At 47.5% G+C, this 23,325-nt stretch overlaps 1 protein-coding gene across 1 annotated transcript in view; it reads right to left on the bottom strand.

Annotated features, from left to right (window-relative positions):
- LOC138283656 (uncharacterized) overlaps nucleotides 1-23,325 on the bottom strand; it is a 426,145-nt gene that overhangs the window by 327,199 nt on the left and 75,621 nt on the right. The gene's annotated exons all lie outside the window — the stretch shown is intronic.

Raw genomic sequence — 23,325 nt, 5'->3', positions numbered from 1 at the left:
GCAGAGGAACTCGGCTGAGCTCATGCATTCGTTATCTAAAGTTTCCCCAGAGACAGAGACCCTAAATAGCCAGAAAAGAGGGTTTGGCTACCTAGGAGAGAGGAAAGGCTACTAACACCTGAAGGAGCCTATCACAAGGAGTCTCTGACGTCACCTGGTGGCACTGGCCACTCAGAGCAGTCCAGTGTGCCAGCAGCACCTCTGTTTCCAAGATGGCAGAGGTCTGGAGCACACTGGAGGAGCTCTGGACACCTCCCAGGGGAGGTGCAGGTCAGGGGAGTGGTCACTCCCCTTTCCTTTGTCCAGTTTCGCGCCAGAGCAGGGGCTAAGGGGTCCCTGAACCGGTGTAGACTGGCTTATGCAGAATTGGGCACATCTGTGCCCAACAAAGCATTTCCAGAGGCTGGGGGAGGCTACTCCTCCCCTGCCTTCACACCATTTTCCAAAGGGAGAGGGTGTCACACCCTCTCTCAGAGGAAGTTCTTTGTTCTGCCATCCTGGGCCAGGCCTGGCTGGACCCCAGGAGGGCAGCTGCCTGTCTGAGGGGTTGGCAGCAGCAGCAGCTGCAGAGAAACCCCAGGAAGGGCAGTCTGGCAGTACTAGGGTCTGTGCTACAGACCACTGGGATCATGGAATTGTACCAACAATGCCAGGATGGCATAGAGGGGGCAATTCCATGATCATAGACATGTTACATGGCCATATTCGGAGTTACCATGGTGAAGCTACATATAGGTAGTGACCTATATGTAGTGCACGCGTGTAATGGTGTCCCCGCACTCACAAAGTTCAGTGAATTGGCTCTGAACAATGTGGGGGCACCTTGGCTAGTGCCAGGGTGCCCTCACACTAAGTAACTTTGCACCTAACCTTTACCAGGTAAAGGTTAGACATATAGGTGACTTATAAGTTACTTAAGTGCAGTGTAAAATGGCTGTGAAATAACGTGGACGTTATTTCACTCAGGCTGCAGTGGCAGGCCTGTGTAAGATTTGTCAGAGCTCCCTATGGGTGGCAAAAGAAATGCTGCAGCCCATAGGGATCTCCTGGAACCCCAATACCCTGGGTACCTCAGTACCATATACTAGGGAATTATAAGGGTGTTCCAGTAAGCCAATGTAAATTGGTAAAAATGGTCACTAGCCTGTCAGTGACAATTTGGAAAGAAATGAGAGAGCATAACCACTGAGGTTCTGATTAGCAGAGCCTCAGTGAGACAGTTAGTCACTACACAGGTAACACATTCAGGCACACTTATGAGCACTGGGGCCCTGGGTTACCAGGGTCCCAGTGACACATACAACCAAAACAACATATATACAGTGAAAAATGGGGGTAACATGCCAGGCAAGATGGTACTTTCCTACACTCAGGGATGATCACCTAGGGAGGTTCAGAAGCAGCCGAGCTGCCGCATTCTGCACCCATTGAAGTCTCATCAACCAAGGTTGGGTTACTCCCAAATAAAGAATGTTACAATAGTCCAGCCTTAAACTAACCAAGGGAGGATGACTTGGGATTCGGTAAGTGTATTTTTTATGTGTTTGTTTTTGTAATTTTATTTGCACGGGTGCACGCACATCCACCCGTTTGGCTGCACCTCTCCCCCGTAGATGCCAGGCGGCACTGGTCCATTCATTGGGCCACCTACACAAGACAGCCCATAAACATGCAGCGGACTCAGTAATTTCCAGAGACAGAGTGATGATCAATTGAGTACAATCGCCGAACAAGATTATATTAAAGCCACGATGCTAGATGATGTCTGCCAAGGGGTGCATATAGAGGTTGAATAATGTAGGGCTCAAAGAAGAGCCCTGAGGCACCCCCTCCTGCAAAGAAACAACTTGGTATTCAAACGGTTTTAACATCACCTGGAAGGATCTGTCCTGCATGAAGGAGGCTAGCCACCACAGGGCTTTATTCCTGACCCCACACTTCCACAGACATTCCAGCAGAATGTTGTGGGGCACTGTATCAAAATCTGCGCTAGGATCTAACAGCAGCATTGTAGCTGTAGGGCCCCATCTGCAATTTGACGGATTGTGTTCTGTGGAGAAGATCTTTCATCTCAAAGTCCGTCATTCGCTGATTCACCCCTTTTTCTGCCATCTTGGAGGTGAACGGGATTAGTGAGACTGGCCTGAGGTTATCTGGTTTGGAAGAATCCAAACCAGGTTTCTTCACCAGGGGCATAACCATAGTGTGCTTCCAGAGATGAGGAACCCTACCTGTCTCAAAAGAGTTGTTCAAAAGGTCACAGTGAAGAGGTTCAATGACATGCATACCCTTTTTCCAAGATCTCTGGGGCTGCCTGATCAGTTGGAGACCCAGACTTTACTTATGCCAACAAAGAAAGCATCTTCTTTAGCTCAATAGCCTTAAAATAGATTAGCCCAGCATCATCTGGTAACGGTTCAAACCACAGGCTGCAAAATGGCACAGCTCTGGCCACCTCAGAAAAAGTAGAGTAGATGCAAACTTGTCTGTGAAGAACTGCGCTATCACATTACAGCAAACCTCTGAAGGTAGTACGGCTGCTGATACATGATCTAGTGAAGATAATGATTTTACAATTGAGAAAATTTCTTGTGCAGAGTTCTGCAATGCCCCAATTTTATCAGCATAGAAGGTGCGAAAAGTCACCTTTATGCATTTCTGGTATTCCTTCAGGGCCAATTGATAGTTGGCCTTATCAGTGAGATTAAGGGGGTCATTCTGACCCCGGCGGTCAGAGACCGCCGGGGCCAGGATCGGCGGGAGCACCGCCGACAGGCCGGCGGTGCCCCGCAGGGCATTCTGACCGCGGCGGTTCGGCCGCGGTCAGATGCGGAAAACCGGCGGTCTCCCGCCGGTTTTCCGCTGCCCTTTAGAATCCTCCATGCCATGGGGATTCTGACACCCCCTACAGCCATCCTGTTCCTGGCGGGTCTCCCGCCAGGAACAGGATGGCGGTAGGGGGTGCTGCGGGGCACCTGGGGGCCCCTGCAGTGCCCATACCAATGGCATGGGCACTGCAGGGGCCCCCGTAAGAGGGCCCCACTATGTATTTCAGTGTCTGCTATGCAGACACTGAAATACGCGACGGGTGCCACTGCACTGCACCGCACATACCCACTCCGCCGGCTCCATTCGGAGCCGGCTTCCTCGTGGGGAGGGGTTTCCCGCTGGGCTGGCGGGCGGCCTGAATGGCGGTCGCCCGCCAGCCCAGCGGGAAAGCCTGAATGGCCTCCGCGGTCTTTCGACCGCGGAGCGGCCATATGGCGGTTCCCGCGAGGCGGGCGGCTACCGCCGCCCGCCTCAATTAGAATCAGGCCCTAAATCTCCTGCGCCAAAAGCGCACTAAATGCTTGCAATTCCTTTTCAAGGCTAATGGTTCCTCATTGAACCATTCAGCAGAAGGTGTAGATCGCATAATGGTGAAGTCAGTCCTGGGTGCAATTTGATCAAGAGCCCCCGTTATCCAATCCACCATGTAAGCATTCGCTGTAGCCACACATTTATCGAGGCTTGGGCAAAACCGGATCGAAGCCTGAGAGAAATTAGGCGAAGTTACCCTTGCCCAATTCCTAGATCTTACCACCTGTTGAGAGACAGTTGTTGTTATAAAATTAGCATCACAGACCTGGAGAGGAATGGCAAAGGGATCAGACCATATCAGAGATAAGGGGTCATTTACTGAAAGACTTGTTGAATTTGAAAAGACTGGGTCCAAAGTGTGGCCCAGTCTGTGTGTTGGGAGTCTTACCAATTGAGCAAGTTGCTTAGCTTCTAGATCTGCAAATAATGAAGTTACTATGGCATCCTCAGAATCATAGAAATGGAGATGAAGGTCTTCAATGACCAAAAATTTCGAGTACTGCATAACAAAAAAAAGGGCACTATTTCAATTTAAGCAGACCTAAAACTGGCCGCCCGTCCAGGGGGATGGTAAATTAAAAAGCCGGCTAATATACATTTGCTGGATAAGGAAAGAGAAAAAACTGCTTCACTTTCAGCAGTTGTTCAAATGTTTAAAAGTAATAGCAACGCCGCCCCCCATGTGATTGCCTATCTAGCCTCTCAATAGCATGACCTGAGGAATGGCAGTCAATACATCAGGAGCTGAGAAATCGTTCAGCCAAGTCTCAGACAGAAATATGGCATTCGGAAGGTGATCTAGTAAAACAATAAAAACTTCTGAAGTGTGTTTCTTAAGAGATCAGCAGTTTAGTGTACAGAAATGAGCCCTGAGGGGAGAGTGCAGCCTGTCATGCCTTACGATACTTGGTCTCAACATGGTCCTTGGAGAAAAGCCACACTGACTACAGCAGGGGCTTGTCATGGTCGGATCCAGAGAATGCATACACTTCAGAGAAACAATAGGGGCCAAAAACCGAAGCTCCCTGGAAGAATATTGAAGCAAATCTAGATTGCCTTGACCAGGGGTTCTGGCCCCTAGCACAGTTAAGCACAAACAGGTGCAAACGGGCTTGCCTTTGGCACACCTGCTGCACACATCCACTACACATCCGCGCACTAGCCCAAATTCAGTAAGGTCCAGGCATAGCACGACTGTGCCGCCCAAAAGTCTAGACTGCTAACAGGTCAAAATGGCGCAGGCGAGGGAAAGTTTAGCAAAAATAACCCACTCTCCAACCAGCAACTATGCAATTCCAGTTAAAATCCCTCCCCCCCAAAGGAGTCTCAGCAAAAAAAAATCAGATTTGTTAAAAACTTTTCAATTCAATCTAAAACCGTTCAGTTCAGTTTCAATTTAAAAACAGAAGTATTGTTCCGGTCAGAGCTTTCCTAAGTTAGTAATTTCGCAAAACAGTAAGTGAAAAAGCTAAAAAAAACTAGAACAAAGTGTTTGCTTCCAAATAGCAGGATACACAACTCACTGAAACCACTAGATAGGTATCTTCTCATGACATTAAATCGTAATGAGTAATCTTTAAATATTGGAAGATAAGTTCAGAGCGTGGGTGACAAGCAGAGTTCACATTGTAATTTTGGCAGTTTTACATAGCACAAACTTTGCCCACAGACGTAAGAACGCTTCACAGTAGGCACTGACCTTCTGTGAAAATGCGAGCTAGAAGTAGAAAATGGGGGGCAGAGGCAGAAGAGAGATGACACAAGAAGAAAATAGCATGGAGGAGAGGTGTGAATGTAAGAGAGGTAGAACCAGGGAGAAAAGGCTGGGGAAAAGGAAGAGATTGATATATAGGAGGTGGCACCAAAAGCTGAGGCTAGAGGTAAAAACGAAAGGTGAAAGGTGAAAAGCAGTGCAGGGATAGAAGAAGTAGATATAAGAAACAGAACCATCAGGAGAACTTAAGAGAAGGTGAGAGGAACAGTGATGGGTAGTTGTAAGAGGGCTTGACCAACAAGAGCAGGTAAGAGGCTGAGGGAGAAAGGCAGGGGAGAGCTACACGAGAGAGAAAGTTAGAGGCTGGGTAGAAATGAGATGTGAGGAGTATAGCAGGGAAGTAAGAGTTGAATGTAATATGGACAGAATCGGCGATTAAGGTAAGAGACCGGGGAGAGAAATAGTGCACTAAAGGAAGAAGTGGATGAAAGAGGAACAGAACCGGAAATTACAAAAGGACAAAGCTAGGAGATAGATATAAGAGGGGCAGAATCTGAAAGATAAGGTTAGAGGCGGGAAAGAGATGAGAAGGGTAGAGCATTGAGTGGAGAGGCTGGCGTAAGAGGGACAAAATCAGTGATAAAAGTAAAGGGCTTGGTGAGAGACGAAGAGTAGACCAGGGAGGGCGAGGTCAATGCAGAAGGGACAGAATCAGTAAGGGAGGGTAAGAGTGAAGGATGAAGCGGAGAGGTCTATGTTAAACACAGAACCAGCAAGAGAAGATGAAAGGGAAGAAGGAAAAGGGATAAGAGAGTTTAAGATGGCCGATCCAGCAGCAAAGATGTGCAGATTGACAAAGGACAAGCCTGGACAAGCAGGGCATGATGTGCGTCTCCTCCCACAACAAATAAACCCAAACCTCATGGATTGAAATTGAGGTCCAGGGAAATTGCTGCTTTTCAGGAGCACAGTTAGAATTGACCTCCTGTGGGAGGGGAGGAAGGGGATGTATATAAGAGAAGGAGGCTGCATGGTCCGAAAACTCAGAGGAATTCCATAGAGTACATCAGTGCACATGAAGTGATCATTGCCAGTCACTGCGTCTATGTGAATAGGAAGCCAGTAGGTTCAGAGAGGCAGATCTTACGTCGGAGGTTGGAAGACCAAAGGTGTATGGTTAGGTTGTCTGGGGCATGATCAGAGTGACCTGTGGATGATGGAAATGGTCTTGCACTCAATTATTTCTTCAGCCAAGGTCCAATGGATTTACCTGAGGGCAGGTGTAATTTGGCTTTTCATTCTTAGGCTAAATATAAGTCAAGTTGCATAGTTCTGTTCCCTTTGCAATTTGGCAAGTTTCTTCTCAGATATTAGAGACGTGACTCAAAGGAATTTTGAATTGTAAATCTCTGGCATTACTTTAGCTTTATTTTGCAAAGCAAGCAACACCCCAGCCAAACTACCTATTCTACACAGCTAAAATTCCTTCCTCTAAAGGTGTAAACAGCACTTAGTCTACTGTAATAAGTGCCTCTTTTTTATTGTTTTTATATACTTATCTCTGTAGTCGCTGGTTCCCAGTGTAGCTTTTGGCAGTCTATTTTTCCTCGCCACAAACTGTTGTTCCTTTTTAGTCATCTCTTTTGTGTATCTTTAAGTTAGTTCAATGCTTTGCATCTCTTAAAATTGGAGTTTGAGAGTAATTACTGTATTTAGGCACTGAGGCCCTCATTATGAACCTGGCAGGACCACAGTGGTGGTCTCACCGCTGACCAGCCGGTGGTGAAGACTGTCACATTCTAAGTGTGGCGGGTCGGCCTCTGCCAACCCGCCACATCTCCGCCTGTACCACCAGGGCGGTCGGACAGCCCGGCCGGAGATTAGCATCTCTGACCCGGCAGTCCAATGAAGAACGCCAGGAGTATCAAGAGTCGCCTTTCCACCCAGGTTTCCGCCATGGTAGCACCGCCACGAAAAACCCTGGCGGAAAGGCTACTGATGACAGGAAATTTCTTTCCTGTCACCGGTAGACGACTTCCCCACCTCCCCCCGCAACTCCGACTCCCCCTTCCATACTAGAACCCCCCTCCCCCACCCACCCTTCCATACCAGGCCCCCCGCATACACGCACACACACCCACATGCACCCGCATACACTCATTCACAAACACTGACATACACGCATTCACTCACACGCATCCATACACACACTCACACACACACATCCATACACGCACTCACACACACACGCATCCATACACGCACTCACTTCAACAATCATACACGCATTCAAACACCCATAAACACCCATACACACATGCATGCACACACGCATTCAAACTCCCATACACACACCCATACACACTTACATTCACACACATAGACAACAGCCACTCAGACATGCACACACAAGAACCCCCACCCTCCCACCACCCTCCCCTGTCAGACGATCGACTTACATTCTCCAGCGAGGAGGTCGTCCGGCAGGGAACAGGAACAATTGCTTCCACCGCCTGCAGTGCCCCACCATCAGGACACTGCCAGATTGTATTCCAGGTCGTAATATTGCTGGTGAGGTCCTTTTGGTGGGGTGGAGCCGGTGGTGGAACCACCCATGCGCTTCTTACAGCCAGCAAGACTACTAGAGAGTTTTCGCCCAAATTGTGGCAGAAATCCTTCAGTATTCGTGATATGGTAGTCAGAAGACCACCAGCACTGGCGGTCTTCTGGTGACTGTGGCTTTGGCAGTCTGCTGAAAAGACCACCGAAGTCATAATGAGGGCCTTAGTGTGCAGATGTAGTCCATCCTTTGTTGCTTTTGTGTGCCAATATATTAGCCACCCCATTTATGCATGACATTTATGCCATCTCCTATTCTTATCTTTTGCAATTTGTGCATTCTGTAGTTTGCTGCAATGCTTGCAGTCACTCAACTGATCTAGCATGTATCCTTCTATGGTGATCACCCATTCCTGCTGAAAATCAAGGGCATTATATTGAACTTCAGTGGCATAAAGCGAGGGCTGGAGAGGCACTTGAATTCCTGCCATATAGCTGTGGGACAATCTGTCTTGGAATTTTAATAATGCACTAATTTTGAAACAATTAGTGAACATCTGAATTATAGTATCAGTTATGGAGAGACTTAGGCCCCGCTTTTTCACCCAAATTGATTAATGTGATGTATTTCCACCCACTTATAATAGCTTTAAAATATATGTACTTATTTTCTTAGGATTATTATTTATACTTTTAGTAATTTTAGTGATATTCATGCTAGGTAAGTAGCTTCTTGCAGAGCTTCTTCAAAAATGCTAAAAAAATAATGATCAATTGATGTTACTTCCTGTGATGTTAAATCATAGAAAGACCTCACACGTTCCTATTAAGCAGAGGCTCCACAAATATTAGAACCGCCCCTGAATCCCATGTATTGGCAACTGTAGTTTCCCCTGCTCTAAGGAGTAAAGTAGGTTTAGAATTGCTTTATATATAAATCTTATGCCCCAGCCTTTGTCAATACTGCAAAGCATGCATTTTCAGCCGACATTATCCACGTTGTGCAAAGTGTGACGCTTGTATCTGTCTTTTGCTCCGAAGTCAAAGAGCTGACAGCAAGGCATGCTTTATAATCCATGTATTTGGCATAATCAGCGATAATGTCTATGGGCAGAGCTGCAACCCTAATAAGGTCTAACAGGAAATTGTGATTAATATCCATATGAAGACCTGAAGTTCAAATAACATTCATGAATCAACATGCTGATCTTGTGACCAGTTCTCACTATTAGCTGTAGTACTGCAAGGACCAAATCAAGGAGTTTGTATGAGTATATCTAATCACAGGAGTCAGTATTCACAAACTCCTCTGAACTGACATCCCACCATACAAAAGGTATGAGTTTTACTCCACACAAGGGAAAGAGTAAACTCCATTCCAGGAAGGGAAGAGTGTGGAAACACTCCCAAAATTGGTAGTGATGTGAGTAAATGGGCTTCTCTACAGGGTGAAAATATTCTCCGTGTAAAGAAAGAAGAAAGGAAAACGTTACTGTAAGTATCTGTTCATAGCATCTGTAGCTGTAGATTTACATACTGTGCATACTCCTGCCATATAGTGTTGAGCTCAGATGTGTGCACGTTTTGTTTCTTTGAAGAAGTCTTTTGAGTCAAGAGGAATATTGACTCCACTCATTACTGGTAATGCGCATTGGCTCCATTGTTAGATTGCTTTTTCTGCACACAGGGTGAGGATGTAGATGGAGCACAGAGACACAGAAAGGATGACCATGCAAAGGAATATTAAAGATGAAAGAAGAAGGGGCATGGAATGAAAAGATGGCCAACAGGACATAGAGGGTCATTCTGACCCTGGCGGGCGGCAGGAGCCACCCGCCTGGCGGGAACCGCCAAATGGCCGCTCCGCGGTCAGAAGACCGCGGATGCCATTCTGGCTTTCCCGCTGGGCCGGCGGGCGACCGCCAAAAGAGCGCCCGCCAGCCCAGCGGGAAAGTCCCTGGAACAAGGAAGCCGGCTCCGAATGGAGCAGGCGGAGTTGCAGGGGTGCGACGGGTGCAGTTGCACCCGGCGCGATTTTCACTGTCTGCTAAGCAGACAGTGAAAATCTTTATGGGGCCCTTTCAGGGGGCCCCTGCACTGCCCATGCCAGTGGCATGGGCAGTGCAGGGGCCCCCAGAGGCCCCATGACACCCGTTCCCGCCATCCTGTTCCTGGCGGTAAAAACCGCCAGAAACAGGATGGCGGGAAGGGGGTCGGAATCTCCATGGCGGCGCTGCTTGCAGCGCCGCCATGGAGATTCAGCCCATGCAGGGGAAATCCGGCGGGAAACCGCCGGATCCCCTTTTCTGACCGCGGCTTTACCGCCGCGGTCAGAATGGGCTGGGAAGCACCGCCAGCCTGTTGGCGGTGCTTCCGTGGTCCCCGGCCCTGGCGGTCTTGGACCGCCAGGGTCGGAATGACCCCCATAGTTCTGTGTACCTCCCGGCCAGCCCGTCTTTAATCCTGACTAATCCTGCAACTTGCATATTTAGAATATTTAGATATTGAGGCGCTGCAGTGGGGACATCCTTCCTGCTGATTTTGGGGTGCATAGGGTCTGCTTTTTGGGACTGCCGGAGTGATGGGCCTTGATTGCGCCACTGCAGTCTAGTTGGTGCCAGACGAGGTGGTGAGGAACTCTGTCCCTTCAAGGGGGCCCGAGAGGAGCGGTGAGGGCGGCGAGACCTCTCCTGGTAGGGAGGCCGGGGAGTAGCAGGACTGACGGTGGCGCCTCGTGGGCGGTGGACACCCTGGGTGACTGTAACAGACTACTCAGTGCCCTCTCCCTGGCCGGCTAGGGCGGGGGTGCCCAGGACAGGGGCGTGCTGGATCTCAGCCTGTGAGGGGCTTGAGGTGGCTAACATGGGCACCCAGCAGCCGTGCACTGGTTTTGAGGCCGCCAGCCCTCCTGTGAGGCAAAGGTGGAGCGGCTGGCCTGGCCTTGACCACCACACATGGCCATCATCTTACAGGGTCGGCGGCCAGGAGGCAATGAGCCACCCCACAACTAGGGCGATCCTCCTGCTCCTGGGGGCCTAGCCCGGGCCTGCAGTGGATGTTGGTGGCTTTGTGGGGGTGATAAATGCCCCAGAGTTGGAGGGAACAACTATAGCAGAGCTGGGAGAGGCGTGCCAAATCTGGGCGTGGAGACCCCAGGGGACATACAGCATCGCAGGGGATACACTAGCTATTCTACAGCAGACAGGTGGCTGTGAATGAAATGGTGGAGCTGAGACTGCACAGTCAGTTTGGGGTCCTCTGACTGGTGCTGGAGGAGTATGAGAACAGGACTGGCTTCCATCTGCCCAGCAGCAAACTTTGTGGAGGAGGGGCACCTGGGGGTGTCCACAGTATGAGAGCGGTAACTGCGTCCCATAACTGAGGCCTCTGAATCCTACACTTCACAGCACAGGCGGTGGAATTCAGCCCTGTCTGCAGGCCCTAGGTATGTAAGGGCCTGATTTGAGACCTGGGGTGGCTCGGCCTCATAGTCAGGATTGTTGTCTTTTGTGAGAGGGATACTGACCTGGCCCCTGGCTTGAACTGTGACCGGGGTGCACTACAAGATTGGAGTTGCTGTTTGCAACAGCAAGATTTATCCCAGGATGTCACTTGAAGCTGGAACTGGCTTCACCCTGAATAGCACACTCATGCCTGGCTGGATAAATATTGCTCCTTTGTGACTTCTCCAGGTGCGCAGTGTGCCAGATCAGGACAGGACTACAGGGGCTAGGGGCAAAGACCTTGGCGGAGACCTGTCAACATGGGATGAGGTCCTGGTGTGCTGCCTGGTCGCTGATCCCCATGGACTGTTGCTGGAGGATACCTTGGAGTGCCCCTTGCATCCTACAGCTGTGCATACCGAGAGGGCTTCCGGGGGAGAGTGACGCTTGTGTGGGCCCTGGGTCATGCCATCTCCTTTCTGCTGACAGGGGGCCTGCGAGTGGAGGAAGGCTTTGGACCACCCTGGTTGGTTCATGATGGGTAAAGACAGGCAGCCGTCGGCCAGTAAACTACTCCCCGCCTTCCATCCCAGCGACTTGTCAGATGGGGCGGAGCAGAATTGGTTGCGGCTTTCTCAGAGTGTGAAGTGGAGCCATCACATGCTGACCTCCAGGCAGCTATTCAAAGGTCACGTACAGCAGTGGAGCATCATATTGAGACAGTGTCCACTGATATTAACTTGCTCCAGGCAGACTGCTGCAGATGGGCAGAATGACCACGGTCAGTGAGGATCTGGCGGCTGATGTCGAGGATGCAGAGGGCTGCTCTTGCTCTATATATATGTATGGGCAGACACCAGTAGGTAGTTATAGTAAATACCTAGTTTCCATAGGAAGACCGTTTTTGTTTTGCCAATAACTCTGGTGCGTCTTGACGAATCTTCAAAAAATTTTCAAAACTTATACTTCAGTGTGTTCAGCTGCTGTCTTGAAATTTTTGGGGTGACCCGCCAAGCGGGGGCTGAGAAAAAGACGGTGGTCCTAAAAGGGTATTCCCCATGCATTTTCCCATAAGGATTTTGATCATGACTACAGCCCAAACCGTTGGATGGAATTACACCAAATTAGGTAGAAAGCTATCTCTTGGTCCAGAAAGTGTGCTCTTTGTGATTTGGTGTCAATCTGTTCAGTAGTTTTGGAGTAATCAGAGATTAAAAAATATAGATATCTAGGGATGTGGATCCTCCGTGGATCCTCCGCTGATCCAACGGTCCCAGGGTAGATATCTGATTCAGCCAAGTCCCACAAAAAAAGTTTAAAAAATCTATAAAAAGAGCTAAAAAAAGCATTTTTTTATTTAAATATCAGAAAAATCCACGGATCCACAGATTCTTCTGAGATTTTTTTAAAAGGGTGGTCTTTCACCCTTTTCTTTTTCCCCCGGGTGGGCCAGGTCCCAGGGGTATTGGGGGATTGATAAAAGAAGGGGCTCATTCCCCCTCCTTCAGGGCTCCTGTTAGCGCCAGGGACCACCACTTCCCATTTGGCTATGATGCAAAAATGTGTGGGGGAGCCCCCCCGAGGACAAATACCTCCCCAGGGCAAAATCATTATTTAAAACGGGAGAGGCCCATAAGGCCTCCCCCGCAGCTGATATATCATGATGAAGGGGGTCTGTTGCAGACTCCCGGGACGTGACCTCCCAGGGGGCTAAGGTAAAATGTTGGAGGGCGGGCCAAGAATGGCCCTAGGTTCCGCCACCCCCCAGGACCGGATACTGCTATATCCCGGGATATCCACCCCAGGGACAAAGCTGTTTGCTCTGACTTGACGCAAACTTTGACAGCTTCTGCAAAGTCAGAGCAAAGACAACTGAGCTCCCATGAAGCGAGAGCTGTCAAACAGCTCTTGTTTGCTGTTAGCAGATGTTGCCTCTCTTTCCCTGCCCGCAGAGACGCGGTCAGGGAAACAGAGTAAACAATTGCTCTCACAAGCAGGGAGCTGCATATTTAGCAGCTTCCTCTCTGTGACAGCAATGCCGGCTCCCGCAAGAGGCAGGGTACTTGCTGGGACCGTGGGACATTTAGACTCCCCCTGCAGTCCCCAACGGTGGTGACTGGGTGCCCTGGGGGGCACCCAGTGGACATGGCTGGGCACCCCCCACCCCAAAAAAATAAAGATATATTTTAAGGCTGGGCCCTAGGGGATGAGGTCACTGGGGCCAAAATAGCCCAGCTGAGGGTTAAAAAGAATACATTATAAGGCCGGGCCCCAGAACGGCCTGTGGAAGGGGGGGTGTTCAGTCCCCCTCCCAAATAAAAAATAACATATTTTAAGGGTGGGCCCCAGGGGATGGGGTCAACTGGGCCAAAATAGGCTGGGGAGAGGGGCCGGATGGTCCCCCAGAAGAGGACAAGAAAGAACCCCCTAATCACAGTTAACTATAGATTGCACTCCATCAGATAAAAGATGCATTCACCTCCACAAAGGATTTCAGATTGTTGTTCAATATGGAATTTCTGAGTAAACACACTTGCTTTACCTTCGCCAAGCCCAGGAGTTAAGATCATTTGTTGCTTCGAGAAGTGGAGCTTCAACTGGGGCATGTGCTACGTTTTTATTTGTAAGTTCTTCCTGTTGAGGTTGAGGAAGGACCCTGGTTTGGTGGAGATTAACATCTTTGTAGTCTTGTTGGCCTCTCTATATGAGGATTCATGTTATCACAGAATTCTAGAGAAACAGGCAACAAGAACACTCGTATTGCCAAAATGCACACAAGGTCACTGCTGACATTTCCTTGTGCCCCATTACAAAGCTTTAGTGTAGAATACATACTGGACAGTTACCCAAGGAGGCAGAAAGAACTTCACTTGGGTAGATATTTCATGCAAAGCTGTGGAATCTTGTTGGATAAAAGAGCAGGTAAGGCTCCTTTGAGGCAGAGTCACTCACACAGTTACTGACACACACACAGTCACTCACACCCACTCACAGACACACTCAGACACTCACTTAGACACTCATGGACCCACTCACAAACATGCACTCACTCACAAACTCACTCAGAGACACACACCCACTCACAGACCCACTCTGACACTCATGCACCCACTTACAGACCCATTCAGAGACGCATGCACCCACTCACAGACCCACTCATAGATGCATGCACCCACTCACAGATCCACTCAGAGACTCACGCACCCACTCACAGAACCACTGAGACTCATGCACAGGAAAATTCAGCAATTATAGTTAGAGTTATTTCAAGTAACTATAACTTGCAACCTAAGGTAACTACAACTTGCTCCTTCGCCATGCACTGCTAATTACCACAGATAGTACAGCACTCATGACAACTTTTATAACATCAATAAAAATATCAATGAAACATTAAGTCAACATATTGATGAATAAACTGTGCACGGCAGGTGCACGAGTTATAGTTGCCTCAGGCCGCAAGTTATAGTTACTTGAAATAACTCTACCTATAACTGCTGAACTTCTCTGGTTTTGTACAAGTAAATTCAGAACATAACTATAATGTCCTTACTACCTTTGTTGTGAATTTCTATGCTTTTTTTAATTCTATTTCGTAACTATAACATTTTTGTAACCTTTTATATATATATATTCATTCACTTAAAAAAACAAAGGTTACAGGGACATTACAGTTAGGCTGTCATTTTACCCATACAAAACCATAGAAATTCAGCAGTTAAAGTTATCCTTATAGTTATAGTTATGTTAAGAAACTCTAACTTACTTTCCGGCACAAGTTATGATTTCTTTAGATAAGTATAACTATAACCGCTGAATTTCTATGATTTTGTATGGGTAAAATGTCAACCTAACTATAGGTTTTTTGTTTTTTTAGTGAATTTCTATTTTTTTTTTAACACACACGTTAATATAACTACCGCCACGCACAGCAGAGGTTAGCAACACGCACCCAAATCCAAAGGGTTGCATGCAGTGGGCACTCTGAGCCCCATGGTGTATCTGCGGATCGGACGAAAAATAGGAAAAAAGTGGGGTCAGGATTCATGTATCCTAAGCCTTTATATGTTTTTACACTATATTTTTACCTCCCCAGGGCCGATGCGAGAAACAAACTGGTCACTACAACTTTCCTTTCAGGTGGTGACCAGCCAATCAGGGCCTTGCTTTTCCCCTGAATACGCAAATCCTCCACGGGTGGATCGGGGGAGGATCAGCGTCTCTAGATATCAATATATATTAACCTTAAATTACTAAAAAACTACTGAATGGATTTACACCAAATTATAAAAAGCATACTTTCTGGACCAAGATCTAGCTACCTGACAAATTTGGTGTAAATCTGTTCAGCGATTTGGGCTGTAGTCGTGTTCAAAAGTTCAAAAAATTCCAAAGGCATAGAATGGGGGAAAAGTGTTTTGGAACCCCCAACACTCTTTTCTCAGCCCCGCTTGACAAACCTCCCCGAAATTTTCAACAAAGCAGCTGAACTGACTGTCATATTCGTTTTCAAAATTTTGTGGATTTGTCAAATGGCACCAAGGTTATTGGCAAAACAAAAAATGCCCCTTTATTGGAAAAAGTTGATCCTAACTATAACTATCTATCGGTTATAGCCAGTCGGTGGTATGTTATTCTATGCTTAACATGTATATAGGTCACTGCATAGTTTTCAAATAAGTTATTTGAACAGATGCTTATGGGTCTCTGTTTTATTTATCACAATATGTAAATTGTATGATAATTATTTTATCTACAAGTGCTTCACTATTGAGGAAAATAACATTTTTTCAAAAAAAGTATTAGTTATAAAAAATCTTAAAGAACAGCTACACTTGAAAGTCTAAGTTAATAAAATACTACTTTAAATCTCGATTTATTTGCTTGCTTATCCATGTACACTCTTTCTATGTATTTATGTATGTATATATTTATTACTTTACTCCTGCTGTAGAAGAAAAAAAACCTTTGACTCTCTCCAATGAACTCATCTATATCTCAGTCTGTACCTCTCTCAATATATTCTCTACTTCCACTTCTGACTCACCCCAAACCTCATTCTAATACTTTGATCTCCAAAATAACACTTTCTAGACACTTCTTCCTCTATACGTCCTTGGAAAACCGCAAACATCTTTTTACTACTATGATCTCCCAAACAACCCTTTCTAAATTCTTCCTTCATGTATCCCTTCTCTGACTCATCCCAAACATAATTTTCTAGTATGATCTCCCAAATCCATTTCGAGAGGCTCTTCCCTCCTCCATCTCTCCTTTTACTCATCCAAAACCTCATCTTACTATTATGATCTCCCAAATAACACTTTCTAGACTCTTCCCTCTTTTATTCCTCCATTATCCTAGTCAATCCAACTAACAGACACTGATCATACTAACTCATATTTCCCCATGCTAATCCACAAATGGGTTGCGCAGTAGCGAGCTACTCGCCAAAAAGTGATTCTACGTCTTGTCAGGGGTAGTAGGCGTTATATCAATACAATTATATACACTGGATGGTGCTGACGGGGCAAAGCCGAGGGGTTGGGGATTCTGATTCTGTTGAACAGATTGGGGTTAGAGTGATGTCTTGACACATTTAAGGTGGACCTACATAGGAAGATGGTTACACTATGTTTGTCCGGTGGGGGTATCCGGGGTGTGGTTTACTGTTCTATGGTTTTTGTATTGTTTACTTTGTTTTTTACAGCACTGTCAGATTGTCGCATTATGCAGTACAACGAATCTTGCCAAAGGATGATCCTCAGTTCTTCTTCAAGATTCAGGAAAGTTGGGGTCCAAACTAGACTGGTCCATTTTGTGGCTAGGAGACTATAATTGTGTTCTGAGGTGGATCACTTGTCCCTGAGACTTGACACAAGGCTGCGGACGGCTATCTCCTTGTGGGAGTTGGTGGACAACTTAAGGCCTTGAAATGCCTGTAGGCCTCTCCAGCCATTAGATAGGGTTTCACTTGCCACTCACTCATGCAAAACACCTACAGTAGACTTAACAGAAATCTGCTGGCGGGAATACCACCCGGAGAGTTGCTGCAGGTGACACATTTAGCTTGCCTCCTATTGGATCACTCCCCAGTACTGTGTGAATTGGTGGATCTGATGACGGATGTTGTTGTAGAGATTCACTGTCATATACACTGACTGATTATCTGTATTCTAATTGGGGCACAATGGGGTCCTGTTGCAACGAATGTGAGGCCATAAAGGCTGTGATGAGGGGAAAATGTGTGGGTTTAAAACATGGAGTACGGAGGCAGCTCCAATGGGTGCTGCAGCTGAAGGGGGACATGTTGGCATCATTGCAGGGATGGGATTTTTCTGATCAGATGCATCGGAGGTAGGAGCTGAGAGTACAGAGAAGTATTGCTGAGAAATGGGACTGATTGGATGTGTACACTGATACTCGGTATTAGCAGCACCTGCACCAGGAGGGGAATAAATCGGGTAGGCCCTTGGCTTGGGTGTCACAACAGGAGACCTATATTCCTTCAGTGCTTCATCAGATAGACAAAACTGAGGTAGTGCTTGCAACGCAGGAGCCAGTGGTGGAAACCTTTCAGCGTCTCCCGGAAAGGGAGTATTGGGGTGGTCATAGTATGTTGAATTGTGTTAATGCATATCTAATTCCCTTACATATATCCAGGGTGGGGGAGGCGATGATGGAAGAACCTGAGGTGGATATCACTCTGGAGGAGCTGAAGACAGCTTTATGAATGCTACCAAAAAATAAAGCACCTGGGAGGGGATGGGTTCCCGGATGAATTTTATCAAGGACTTTCAGTGGACTTGACTTAAAAACTGCTTGAGTTGTTCTTGGAGGTCGGGGAGTCGGTGTTCTCCCTCCAAGTATAAGAGAGGCTCTTGTCTGCATGATGCCAAAACTGGGTGGGGAGGGGTCGGACTCAACATTGTACCACCCACTCATGATGATCAACTTTGATATGAAGGTGATCAACTTTGATGTCAAGGACTTATGTAGGTTACTGCACCTGGTCATGAGTGGTCTAGTGCAGGCTGACCAATGTGGCTTTATCCCTGGGCACAGTACGACCATGAATTTGTGGAAATTGGTGCATGTGCTGCATGAGGTGGGGGGGGTAGATGGAAGGAAATGGCTTTGGGCCTCCATTGACATTGAGGAGGCCTTTGATACAGTGGATTGGGGGTATTGTTTGGGCATGATGCAAGCTACTGGGTTCAGCCCTCGGTTTCGGGCCTGGATACGCCTGCTGTATACTGGTCCGTCTACGAGAGTCCAGTTGGAAAAGTATTGTTTCGTACACTGGGATATCGAGTGTAGAACCAGGCAGGGCAGTTCACTGTTACCACTTTTGTTCGCACTGACAATGGAGCCTCTGGCTATCCAGGTATTGTGGTTTATGCATGGCTGGGGTATTGAACTTGGGCAGCACAGACACGTTATCTCCCTTTGTGCTGATGATGCCTTGTTTTTTATCTGCGTACCCCCGTGAATCTCTGGAAGTGTTGCTACAACTGTTGGAGGCCTTCGGTGTTGTGTCCGGACATAGAATTATTAGGAAGAAGTCACTGTTGTTCCCTTTGGCAGCCCTGGTAGGGATTCCCATGGTGCTGCTCCCTGATTTGGGGTTGAGGTGGTAACTTGATCATTTTAGATAGTTGGGGATGATGGTGACACACTCTATGGAAAAGCAATTTCGATACAATGTTGAGAGACAAATTGATTCACTGCATACTTCTGTATGGTTGTGGAACACTTTGCCACTATCTCTCATGGGCAGAATAGCGGTGTCTAAGATGGTGCTGCTTGCCCTTTGTTTTTACTCCATTCAGAAGTTGTTGTGCCCCTTGTGGGCAGCATTTTTTTCTAAGCATAAATGTGCTTCTAACCTCATTCCTATTGACTGACAAATGGAGTGGAGTGGCTCATACGAAGTTGAAGAGGGGGTATGAGGACAGTGGGCTTGCTGTGCCAAATCTGGAATTGTAATACTACACATCTCACAGCACGCAGCTCATAGTCAAGGGGGACAGCTGGGAATAGGCTTTGGTGGCTGGGATGGTGGAGGAAGGTAAGCATCTGAAGCTTTTCACGGCAGACTTGAGCACTTGAGTGTGCCTGCCTTGGTCCCTTACACTGTGCGTCAGACCACCGCTACAAGGCAGAGAGTGGTGAGGGTAGTGATAAAAAAAACTCACTTTCATATGAAACTGACACTTTGGGTGCTGGCCCTGTTCCGTCATTTGGAGGGCCCCATGTCGTTCCAGGCTTGGCACAAATGCGGCTGGGAGCAGGGTGGGGATCTGTATCCCAATAACATGCTTATTTCTTTTGAGGATGCGCAGCTACAGTTTGGGTTGGGTTCTTGACCAATTCCTACATTATGCAGGTCTAATGGGGGTAGTAAAGCAGGGTGTCCTTTCCAGAAGTGCTGTCGGACTCTGCTGTACTGGGAGCACTGTCGACGTTGCGCTCTGGGCATTATCTTGTCTCCTTGACGTATAAGGCAATGTAGGCAGAAGTCGTACACAGCAGTTGAGAGTTCGGCATGCCTGGGAGGTGGATACTGGGAGATGGATATGGAAACCCCAAAGCGCTGGTCTAGGAGCTGTGGGTCATTGAAATCTGTGCATTGTTTGTAGGGGAATGTTACTCTGCCCAAGAAGCACAAGCTGGCATACCGCTTCTTACAGTTGGCTTTGGTGTGGGCTAGGAGGTGGGTTGCCATTAGCTGGATGGGAGCTATGGGCCCCATGATGGACCTGTGGTTTTGGGATGTCTCAGAGTGGTCACTGGCCGAGCTGCTGTATCTCTGACGTGCACAAATGGATGCTGACTTGTAAACTGATCTGGAGGTCTGGGGGTGACTCTGCGACAGGTTTCTGGGTGATGGGGTTGAGAGGACTCCCAAGATGAATCTACCAATGGTAAATCATCTTTGTCTATGGAGATGAACTAGAACACAATGAGTAGAGCATATTGGCTAAGTGCACCCTGTTTGATGTTCAATCTATTGCTATTGTGATGTATTGCACTACAGTTTTGTTTGTAAATCTGGAGCGTATAAGAATGTACTGCTACATTTATCTCAATGCGATCCATTGTTGACATTGGCAATCTGTTACTTCTGATGGTAAAATGATAATTAAAGTTTTTTTTTTTTTTTTAAAGATGAAATACAAAGGGCCTCTGACATTGGCAATCTGTTACTTCTGATGGTAAAATGATAATTAAAGTTTTTTTTTTTTTTTTAAAGATGAAATACAAAGGGCCTCATTAAGAGTTTGGCGGGCGGTCATGGCTGCCCGCCAAACTCTTTAGGACGGAAGACCGCCACTCCGGAAGCCCGCCAGTCCGGTCTTCTGCCCACTGGCCCTATTAAGAGTTTCCCCCTCGGACAGTGGGCAGAAACAACGTTTCCACCCGCAGGCCCAGCAGGAAACTCAGCACAACATTGGCATGTTGCATGGGCAGTGCAGAGACCTGCCCTGGTGGATTAAGACCACCGACTCCGCCAGGCTGTCGACCGGCGGCAACCTGACAGTGCCGGCAGTCAGACCGTGGCGCTTCACTATGGTCAAAATGTGGAGGCCGGACTGCCACATTGGCGGCGGTCTGGCTGCCACCGCGGCCCTGACGGTCTTATGACCGCCAGGGTTGTATTAACGGCCTAAGTCTGAAACATCAAAAGGCTTCCGGTAAGGCAGGTGGGCGCATGTGAATTGGCAGTACTACATGTCATGGACAGATTCTTACAGGGTAAGTAACAATTTCCATTCATGGCATGTGTAGCTGTAGATTCACATACTGTGCATAGACTGTAAAGCAATCCTAAAGTAAGGCTGTGGCTAGCCCAAGGATGTTGCAGAAGACTGAAAAAGTGTGTGCAAGAAAGCCTGGCCAACTCTAGCTTGTTGACGAGCTAAAACAACCACACAGCAATGTTTAGTAAAAATGTGGGGAGTATTCCAAGTAGCTGCTCTGCAGATGGCTGCTATAGGAATATTACCCAAGAAAGTCATAGATGCTCTTTTTTTCTGGTTGAGTGGGGTCTGGGAGGGACAGGCAAAGGTCTTTTGGCTTTCGTGTAACAGTTTTGTATGGATTTGACCAACCAGCGTGCTATACCTCCCTTGCACAGAGCACCTATGTGTGGTTTGGAGAGAGACAAAGAGCTGTTGTGTTTTATAGGAGGTCTTAGTCCTGTCAATGTAATACATAACCACTGTTTTCACATCTCATGTGTGAAGAGTTATTTCTGCTATGGATTCTGGATTTTTGGATGTGGGAAGAACACTGGAGTTCTATAGTTTGGTTAAGTTGGAAGCCAGAGACCACCTTAGGGAGGAATTTGTGGTTTGTCCTAAGGACTATTCTATTGCTGTGTACTTGGAAAAAAAGTTCTTCCAGAGTAAGTTCCTGAAGATCACTAACACACCTGAAGAAAGTGATAGCTACCAAGAAAGCTACCTTCCAGGAAAGAAACTGTAAGGTCATATGCATTATTGGGTCTAAAAAGGCCCAACCTTTCAACAGGGTGTTGCTATTCCATGACTGCAGAGAGCGATGACTTTGACTCCAGATCAACACTAGATCTTCCCAATGAAACTACATTTGTGACCACTGTGCTGCTACGGACTCTTGCAAAAGATGCATATGCAACCTGGCATGTGAGTCTATGGCAATGGAAGAAGGAGGAGAAGACTGAGGAGGAGGTAGACAAGGCAAGAGAGGTAGTGGAGATGAGCCATGGGGTCAAGGCTTCTTAGGCACCGACTATTAAGGTGCATTTAACGCTTCCGCAAAAGTCAGTTTCCTTCTGGGAAGAAAAGGGTCCTTTGCTTTGAGAGGATGCTGAGCTAGGATCCATCTGGTCTCGGGATGGATGAGGATACGCTGCTGTGTAGCATCGAGCTCCTCTTGGAGGAGGATGGGTTGAACTTGATCCTCAGAAACAGTAGAGGAAGCTGCCCTAAACACCGGGGTTTCAGAGCCGACGATTGTCATTGACCCGCTGTCACCGAGCCAGATTTCAGTTCCAAAGAATTCGACCCTGAGGTTGGCTTTAAATGCGGTTTTGAGGCCACAGGTGAATGAACATTTAAAGTCAAAGGGTGAGGCCTCGAGGAGGACTTTGGCACTGAGAGGTGGGAGGGCGCCAGGTCAGAACCAAAAGTTTGGTGGCGACAATGGCCTTGCGGTAGTGGTGGACTGGAGGCCTCATGATGGGTCTGCGAGCTTGAAGCTCAGCCCCCTCAAGGGGGGTGCTCACCTTCTGAGTGATGTTGGGAGGAGGGGGCTGCATATCTATACTCAATGTGGCTGTTTTTGATTCTGGACACTGTGCGGGTAGCGCCTTACCCGCTTTGGCATCAGATTCACAGCTCTCACCCAACAAGAATACCTGAACCTCTGTGCCAAAAGCCTCTGGCAGTTGTTCCCCCTCGGTGTCCTCTTCTCCAAACAGGTCCGGAGTATTGCACTCTCAGTGTTGCTCTACTGAAGCCAAGGTGATGCAATGGTGTCACTGGTAATGGAAAGTCTTCTGTTTTCGGAAGGTGAGGCACACCAAACATGAGCCATCCTGATGGGCCAGGGATAGACAGAGGTTACATACCTGTCCTCAGGTATTTCGCTTGACACTTCAGGCAGTAGCAGAATGGAGTCCTTTCCATCACAGGCACATTCTCAAGCGTGAAGGAACAGATTGATCCCTGGAGGGATGAGGCCCCATGTGGGAGGTTGAAGGTGTTTGATCGCAGAGCTGAAGAAAAAAGGGTATGCAACGCTTGGAATCGGAGAGAATTGTTGTTTCTTTCCGAGCAGACCTGGTGACAAAACCACACGGCATTTAACCGGAACTCGAAGAGACACATCTGAACACAACAGCAGAGAAAAAACATAACAATGGAGCCAATGTCCATGTGCATTACCACTAATGGGTGGAGTCACAATACCTCAAGACTCTAAAGACTTCTTCAAGGAAAAACAACTTTCACACGTCCAAGCTCAATACTAGAAGGCAGGAGAATGCACAGCATATGTATCTACAGCTACACATGCCACGGACAAAAGGTTACTGAGTACATTTGCCTTTGCTTGGCACAATTGTGCATCTATGTCTCTGCAATTTTGCATTTGTGTCTACGCAAGGTTCAGAATTACAGAGCATAAGCCACAGGAATTGACTTTAAGCAGTGATCTTCATAAATCAATAATATAAATATAGCCATGGGCTTTAGTCGCTTA

The sequence above is a fragment of the Pleurodeles waltl genome, chromosome 3_1 (assembly GCF_031143425.1).
Source record: "Pleurodeles waltl isolate 20211129_DDA chromosome 3_1, aPleWal1.hap1.20221129, whole genome shotgun sequence".
Lineage (NCBI taxonomy): Eukaryota > Metazoa > Chordata > Amphibia > Caudata > Salamandridae > Pleurodeles > Pleurodeles waltl.
The sequence above is the reverse complement of the archived record's forward strand: the minus strand, read 5'-3'. Positions and strand labels throughout refer to the sequence as shown.